The sequence below is a fragment of the Arachis ipaensis genome, chromosome B7 (assembly GCF_059453495.1).
Source record: "Arachis ipaensis isolate K30076 ecotype BB chromosome B7, ASM5945349v1, whole genome shotgun sequence".
Classification (NCBI taxonomy): domain Eukaryota; kingdom Viridiplantae; phylum Streptophyta; class Magnoliopsida; order Fabales; family Fabaceae; genus Arachis; species Arachis ipaensis.
The window spans coordinates 9,153,171-9,161,541 of NC_142442.1; the positions used below are offsets into that span (position 1 = coordinate 9,153,171).

The 8,371-nt window shown below is 35.5% G+C and overlaps 1 pseudogene; it reads left to right on the plus strand.

Annotated features, from left to right (window-relative positions):
* The first annotated feature begins 1,092 nt into the window (after positions 1–1,092).
* On the plus strand, positions 1,093–5,064 carry LOC148550295 (uncharacterized; annotated as a pseudogene).
* The last annotated feature ends 3,307 nt before the right edge of the window (positions 5,065–8,371 follow it).

The window sequence follows — 8,371 nt, forward strand, 5'->3', positions numbered from 1 at the left end:
TTTAGAATTTATATAGCTATAATCACATCCAAATATAAATTCAACAAGAAAACACAAGAATATATATATTTTAATTATTCTACAGGTCTTAATAATTTTATCGAATTTTCAATTAGGTTTTTATACTTTTTTTTTCAAATAGATCCTTATACGTTAACTTTTTTTTTCAATTAAGTCCCTACCATGAGAATAATGTTTAAGATAACAGAATGTTCTGTTTAAAAAACAAATATTCTCATGATTGGGTTAAAATAACTAATTGAACATATCTCTATTCTTTCAAAATACCTAAAGCACCCTTAGCATTTCGTCCCAAAAATAAAAAAAAAAAAATCCTAGCCAGCCTAACTTGCTCTCTGAAGATCGTGTGCAGTGCGTTTTTTCTCTGTCGGTCCATCGTCTTCATCCATATTTGTCGTCGACCGTGGTGGACGCTTGGTGGTCTTCCTTTCGTCCATCGCCTCCGTCTCTCTACGCTGCTCTGTTCTGCGCCGTTATGCACTGTTTGTCCCTCGCAGCCCTCGCCATGCCTCGCGTCACCTCACCTCATCGCGCCGCGCCTCGCCTCGCCGCACCCTACCGCGCTGCGCCTTTCCTCGCCGCACTTCGCCTTGCTTCCTGTACTTGATCTGCCAAAACAGGTGACATTAAAATTTATTTTTTTCAGTTTTTGCATATGTCAGTTTTGTTGAAATATGACACTCGTTGAATACCTATTACTTGAATTGATTTTGGAAATTTTTTTATATAATTGTTTAGGGTTTACAATATGGATATATATGTACAGCGATTTGGTTAATTGGTGAATTGATATATGAATTAGTTTTGTTGATTATGAATTTTGTTTATTGTTGATTATTGTTGCTGTGATGATGCTGGTTTGCAATATTTGTCCAAGTCTTCAGATTCAAAGTCTTCGACATGCTTTTACTCTTAGACCTGATCATACTTCCCTTTCGCTTACTTGGTGTATATATATATTGATCCAAATTTTATATATATTCACAAGCCACTCTCACTGAATTTCATATATCCTATCTTTTCTGTAACATACTAAGCTTAGATCAATTTTTTTATTTTTGTATCACACAAATGACAAATTATGGAACTACACAAAGAGTAGCAACCTCTTTCTCAAACTTTTCATCAAAGCCTGAAAACTACGAACCAAAAGTTCCAAAAATAAAAATCACTTCAAGATTTTCTGCCATTTTAGCATTTCTTTAATATTAGAATTTGCGGCAGTTCGAATCATAAAAAACTTTGGAACTTATGGCTTATACTACACCCATTTTATGTGGATCATACTATTCATAACTCTCATACCTGCCAGAAAAGTGTCACTAACTCTTCTTGTTATCATGACATACGTGACATCTCTTTATCTTTTGATTCTAAGAACATGGCCAAATTCTTTTTTGCTTCATAAGGTCATAAATAATGGTTTGTGTTGGCTGTAATTGTGGTTGTGATGGCGATGCAGCCGGTTTTAACCAACGTTGGGATTCATCTTGCAGTGCCTTTGGCTTGTAGTATGCCTCTTGTTTTGGTTCATGCAATTTTGTGGATTGGTTTTTATGATTTTGAGGTTGTGGATTATGATACTGGTTCTGCTGCTACTTCAAGAAAAGGTGCTCTTCTTTTTGTAGTTAGAGAGTAGAGATAAGGTTTCAAATGATGATGTTTCTATGAATAAGTTGGTACTTTGAGATTTTAATAACAGTTTTTGTTTTAAGTGTAATTATTTGAAGAGTAAATACCATTTCCGTCCCTTGTTCTTTTTAAAATTTGATTGCATGCCCCCTAACATTTATAAAATATCAGATCAGCCTCTATCCATATACTCCGTGATACCAATAAGCCCTTCCGTTGGTTTCTCCGTACATAGTCGTCGGAAAATGTTGAGGTGTAACGTGCAGCTCATGACATGGCCTTGGCACAGGTTAAAGGAGTTCTACATGTTTTTTTTACATTGTAGTTTTTGTTATTTCCATTAATTAAGCAGTATAATTATACCACCATATGCATGAAAGTAGCTGAGATGTTATTTTTCATTTGCACAGGCCGAGGAAGAAGTTCAACCAAATATCCCCCAGAATGTTATTACCACACCACTTGATCCAGTGGTAGTCCACTGTCTTACATCCTATAGTTACTTAGGTTTTTTTTTTTGTTATGGCTGAACAACTTTGCTTCTCTTGTGTCTTTCACAGGCTAAAGCAAAAAAGCAAAAGAAAAAGGTTCTAAAGAGATCCACCCCTATTTCAGTCCAAGAAGAGGCAAGAGTTGAGATCCAATCTTCACAGTTTGCCCCACCACCAGCAGAGGTAATTTTATTTTACAGATTCATGTCCAACAACTAAGGGTGTGCAAAAAAACTGGTTTCACTGAATTGAATTGAAACTGAACTGAAACTGTTTTAAATAAACCAGTTTTTTTAAATAAAAAACTGAACTGAAACCATAGTTTTTATAAAAACCAGTTTATTAAAAATCAGTTTTTATGGTTCATTTTAGTTTTAAACCAAATTAAAACTGGTTTCATTTAAACTCTAAAATTAGTTTTTACATACTCTCTCTCTCTCTCTCTCTCCCTTCACTCTCTTTCTCCCCTTCCCTTCTCTCTCCTCCTCTCTCCTTTCTCTCTCTCTTTTCCCTTTCTTCCTTCTCTCTCTCTCTCTCTCTCTCTCTCTCTCTCTCCTTTTCCTCTCTCCTTTCCATCTCTCTCTTTCCTCCTCTTTCTCCCTCCTTTCCCTCTCTCTTCCCCTTTCTTTCTCTCTCTCCTCTCCCTCCTTTCTCTCCCCCTCCCATCTCTCTTTGTCTCCCTCTCCCTCTCTCTCTCCTTTCCCTCCTCTCCCTCCCCCTTCCTTCCTCTCTCTCTCTCTCTCTCTCTCTCTCTCTCTCTTCCCTTCTCTCTTTCTCTCTCTCTCTCTCTCCCTCCTTTTTCTCGCTCTCCCCTTTTCTTTCTCTCTCTCTCTCTCTCTCTCCATTTCCTCTCCCTCTCTCCCTCTCTTTCCTTTTTCTCCCCTTTCCCTCACTCCCCCTCCCTTCCCCCTTCTCTCTCTCTCTCTCTCTCTCTCTCTCTCTCTCCTTTCCCTCCTCTCCCTTTCTCTCCCCCTTCCTTCCTCTCTCTATCCTCCCTTCTCTCTTCCTCTCTCTCCCCCTCCTTTTCCTCGCTCTCCCTTTTTCTTTCTCTCTCTCTCTCTCTCTCTCTCTCCTTCTCCTCTTTCTTCCCCTCCTCTCTCTCTCTCCATTTTCTCTCCCTCTCTTTCCTTTTTCTTCCCTCTCCCTTGCTCCCCCTCCCTTCCCCCTTCTCTCTCTCTCTCTCTCTCTCCCCTTTTGTTTCTCTCTCTCCTCTCCCTCCTCTCTCTCTCCCTCCCTTCTCTCTTCCTCTTTCTCTCTTTCTTTTTTCCCTTTTTTTCTCTTTCTCTCTCCTATTTCTCTCTCTCTTCCTTCCCTTCTTTCTCTCTCTTTTTTCTCCCTCCTCTCTCTCTTTCTCCTCTTTCTTCCCTTTCTTTCTCTCTTTTTTCTTTCTCTCTCAACCTTTTCTCACTCTATATCCCTCTTCTCTCTCTCTCCCCCTCTTTTCTCCAAAACAAGAGAGAATGAGAGAGAGAGAGAGAAAAAAGAGGAAAAAAGAGGGAAGAAGGAGAGATAGAAAAAAAAGAGAGAGATGAGGAGGAGGAGAGAGAGAGAAAGAGAGAGAAGGGAGGGGGAGAAAGAGCACAAAAAAAAGAGAAAGGAAGAGAGAGAGGGAGAGAAAGTGAGAAAGACGGAGAGAAAGAGAGAGGGAGAGAGAGAGAGAGGAGGGGAAGAGGGAAGGAGAGAGAGAAAGGGAGATAGAGAGGAAGAGGGATAGGGGAGAGAGTGAGAGAAAGGGATAGAGGGAGAAAAGGGAGAGAGAAAGAAAAGGGAGGGGGAGAAAGAGGGGTAGGGGAGAGAGAGAGGAAGATAAGAAGAGAGAGGGAGAGAAAGAGAAAAGAAAGAGAGAGAGAGAGAGAGACAAAGAGAGGGGAAGGGGAGAAAGAGGGAGAGAGAGAGAAGAGGAAGAATGAGAGGGGAAGGAGAGAGAGAAAGGGAGAGAATAAGAGAGAGAGAGAGAAAGGATGGAGAAAAGAGGAGAAAGAGAGGAAGAGGTAAAGAAAAGAGAAAAAGGGAGAGAGAGAAAAAGAGGGAGAGAGAGGGGGTAAGAAAGAGAATATAAAATCTAATTTTATATATGTTAAGAGAGAGAGAGAGGTGGGAGAGAAAGAGAGAGAGGAGGGGGAGAGAAAAGGAGAAGAGGGAGAGAGAGAGGAATAGGAATAGGGGGAGAGAGAATGAGAGAAAGGGATAGAGAAGGAGAAAAGGGGGAGAGAGAGAGAGAGAGAGGAGGGGGAGAGAGAAAGACAAAGAGAGGGGAGGGGAGAAAGAGGAGAAGGGGAGAGAGAGAGAAAAAGAAAAGAGAGAGATGAGGGAGAGAGAGAAAGGAAGGGGAGAGAGGGAGAGAATAAGAGAGATAAAGAGGGGAAGGAGAGAGAGGGAGAGAAGGGAGATAGAGAGAGGGAGAGAGAGGGAGAGAAGAAGAGAGAGAGAGGGGAGAATGGAAAGAGAGAGAGAGAGAGGGAGAGGGGGAGAGGGGGAGAGAGAGGGAGAGAAGGAGAGAGAGAGAAAGAGAGGGAAAGAGAGAAAATGTAAAAACTAATTTTATATATGTTAAAAGTTAAAACTAGTTTTAACCTATAAACCAGTTTAAACTGGTTTTTTCTATTAAAACTGGTTTTATTTTTATGAACTGGTTTAAACTGGTGCACTGTATTGTAAACTGGTTTAAAATGGTTTAGTGCAGTTTCAGTTCAGTTTATGAAAAAACTGAACCATGAACACCCCTACAAACAACTATAACATATTTTAGCCCAAGAGCATAGATCTTGAATTCTGTTGTTTTCATGTGATTTAGGGTGTGAACTTTAACACTCAACACTCAATCCCTACTACCCCAACTACACTCAACCACGGGCCAAACTTCAGACCCAAGCAAGCAATAACTAGGCCACCAGCATCTACACTTCACCACCTTCAATAGCAGGCCATAGTCCCAACAGCTCAGCAACCTATGCAGCAGGCCATAGCCCCAATACTTCAGCCCCTCTACAGCAGGCAACAGCCCCAACTACACAACCACCAACTCAGCAGCAACTTCCAACTAATGGAGCAACTTGCTCAGGGACTGCCACAACTCCCTTCACGTTTATCCCCACACCAGGCCTAAATGCACCCCACAGATTCAAGCAAACATATGGATTTAGGCCACTAAGACTTCAGAAATGACATAGTCGTAGTTATAGTTATGAATATTTTAGTATCAAGTTTTTTGGTTGTCAAGTTATAATATGTAATAGACTTAAGACTACTGGAACATATTTTTTGTTTTGTGAATTCAGACATGTGCTGATGTTTTTGGCTGAATATGTAATAGTCTTTGTGCTTAGCAGTATGAATATATAAATATTATGCTTTTAGCTTATACAACATTGTGCAGACTTATCATGGTTTAAGCCTTAACATTCTTACACAAAAAATTCACATTCAATTCATATAGAACCTGTAATTACAGAACAAATTAACCCATCTCTTAACCTTGTCCATGCATCACTTACAGCAACACAGTATACCGTAAAACACTACAAACACAATTGCTGTTAACAGAATTAACATTGCCAGCATAACAAATACACCATAGTGATTATTATATTTTTTTATTTTCTTTCATATTCATGCTCAATCTTATATTCCAGTTGCTCCAATCTATTCTCCAGCATCATCATTCTTCCTTCAACATCATTGTCATCTTCATGCCCAAAACGTTTAGAAATCAGTTCGTCCAGCCAAACAAAATAGTTGCAGTGACGTTGCTCCGTCTGTAATTGCCATTATAGTGAATACAACTTGTTAAACCACAGAAGAAGTTGATTACATAAATGGAAGATGGAGGCACACTTACGCGATAGTAGGAACAACCGAGGAAGATTCTGTCTGGGTTCTTCAATGTCCCAGATTCTTGCATGATTGCATACGTTCCACACTTGCATTTAGGGTGCTGGAACTTGGCCTTCTTCCCCACACTTGCATTGCTACTCGAACCCACCATAGTCTTCCTCCAAACACGGCGTGTGTGAGAGGTTGAAGATTGCTCTGGATCGCTCATGTTTGAGCCCCTAGTGTTAGAGTTCAAAAAAGAGGGAGAATGAGATTTCACAATAACACGCAAAAGGACTTCAGGCTAAAACGATGTCGCTTTGCTGACTGTACAGGGATTTAATGGTCCAAATGAACACATGCCATTCCACATATGATGTGCCAAGGCCATGTCACGGGCTGCACGTTACACCTTAGCGTTTTTCGACGACTATAAACGGAGAAACCAACGGAATGACTTATTGGTATCACGGAGTATATGGATAGGGGCCGATCTGATATTTTATAAAGGTTAGGGGGCATGTAGTCAAATTTTGAAAAGGATAGGGGTCGGAAAGGGTATTTACTCTTATTTGAAATATGTTTGATCATTTATGAATGACAAGTTATGACTGTTTGATGAATTCATTATGTTAATATGATCATAAATAGTTGCATATATTTACTTTTATATGCAATAAATTTTTGTAATTTTTTGATAATGTATTTTAGATATGATAAAATATGTTGATATCTATAGTGTACTATGATATGATAAAGACATAAACTATATTCCATAAATTTACACAAAATGATGGAAACTTAATTTTATATATACTTATTATTACTATTCTGTTTTATTTTGTTTATTTTTTCTTTTTATATGTTCTTAAGATAAGGTATTTTGGAAGTTAAAAAAAAGATATTTTTGGTACAATTTGTATATAAATAAGTAAAAGAATGATAGTGACAAATAAAAGAGATTATAAGAATATTTTTCATGTTGTAGAATTATTGAATAGAGATTATAGAAATATTTTTCATTGAATATTTATAGTTTTACCAAATTTTTAGTTAAGTTTCTATTTTTTTCTTTTCAATTGAGTCTCTAAATATATATAAATAATTACATAAATCACTAATATTTTTTTGATATTTAATGTCGATATGGACTAAATTAAAAAAAATTAATATATAGAAATTTAATTAAAAAAATAAAAATAAAATTTAATTAAAAATTCGATAAAATTATAAAAAAATATAGAGTAATTAAACACATATATATATTCGGTAAGACTCTTTTTGCACTGAGATGGATAGAGTATCCGTATTATCTACATCTAATGTTCTCGCTACAATTTATAAGTGTCGGTTGACAAAATAAAAACAATTTTACACAACATTTACACTAACTAATTATTGAGAACTTTGTTAGATGGAAAAATAATTAGGGTAGTAATTATTGTCAAGTTAAATTAAAAAATAGTAATGCTACACAGTTAATAAATATTATTATTTTTAATTAATACTTAACTAGCAATAATATATATATTTTGTATATAAAAAATAAATAATTTGTAGATATATTTATCAAAATTTTATATACATAAATTAATATAATTTGTATCTATATTTTTTAAAATTTATACAAACAAATTAATAAAATTTAATTATTAAAAATATTTTAATATTTATGTTGAACAAATAATATAATAATAAAAAATACTAAAAATGGGTGACCCAAAATTTTATCTGAAAGAACAAATTTTTATTACGATAATTAAAGAAGATCAATCTGCACTACCTTTTATTCAATGCGTTATTTTAATCCATATGTTGTGGATCAATTTGCATTTCTTTAGAAAAGTTCGATGATCAATTTGTACTATATTATTTTAAAGGTGAAAATTCAGGTGAAGTCGACTTTACGTGAAGTTGATACACGAGAGTCATTGGATGAAAATTTAGTCAAATCAGTCAAATCATCTAACGACTCTCAGGTATCAACTTCACGTGAAGTCGACTTCACATGAGTTTCCACCTATTTTAAAAGGTTAAAAATTCCCCTAACTGAAGGAAATAATTTTTTTTAGTAAATACTCAAAGTAATTATTAACAAATTTAAGATCGAACATTTAATTTCTAATAAATTTTTATTTTCTGAAAAGTTTTAAAATTATTTTTGTTAAAAAATTAATTTTATTGTCACTTTAAATTAAATTTTAAAATGTATATTAAATAAATAAATTTTTAATAAATTTTATTATATTAAATAATTAATTCTTAAAAAATATACGTTAAAATAAATTAATCCTTTTTAAAAGTAATTCAAAGCCTAATCTATTTAAGAAAAATAATTCTCAAACATTTTTATAAAATAAAAATTTATTAAATATCAAAATATCTTATATGATTTTTTTTTAAATGTATATTAT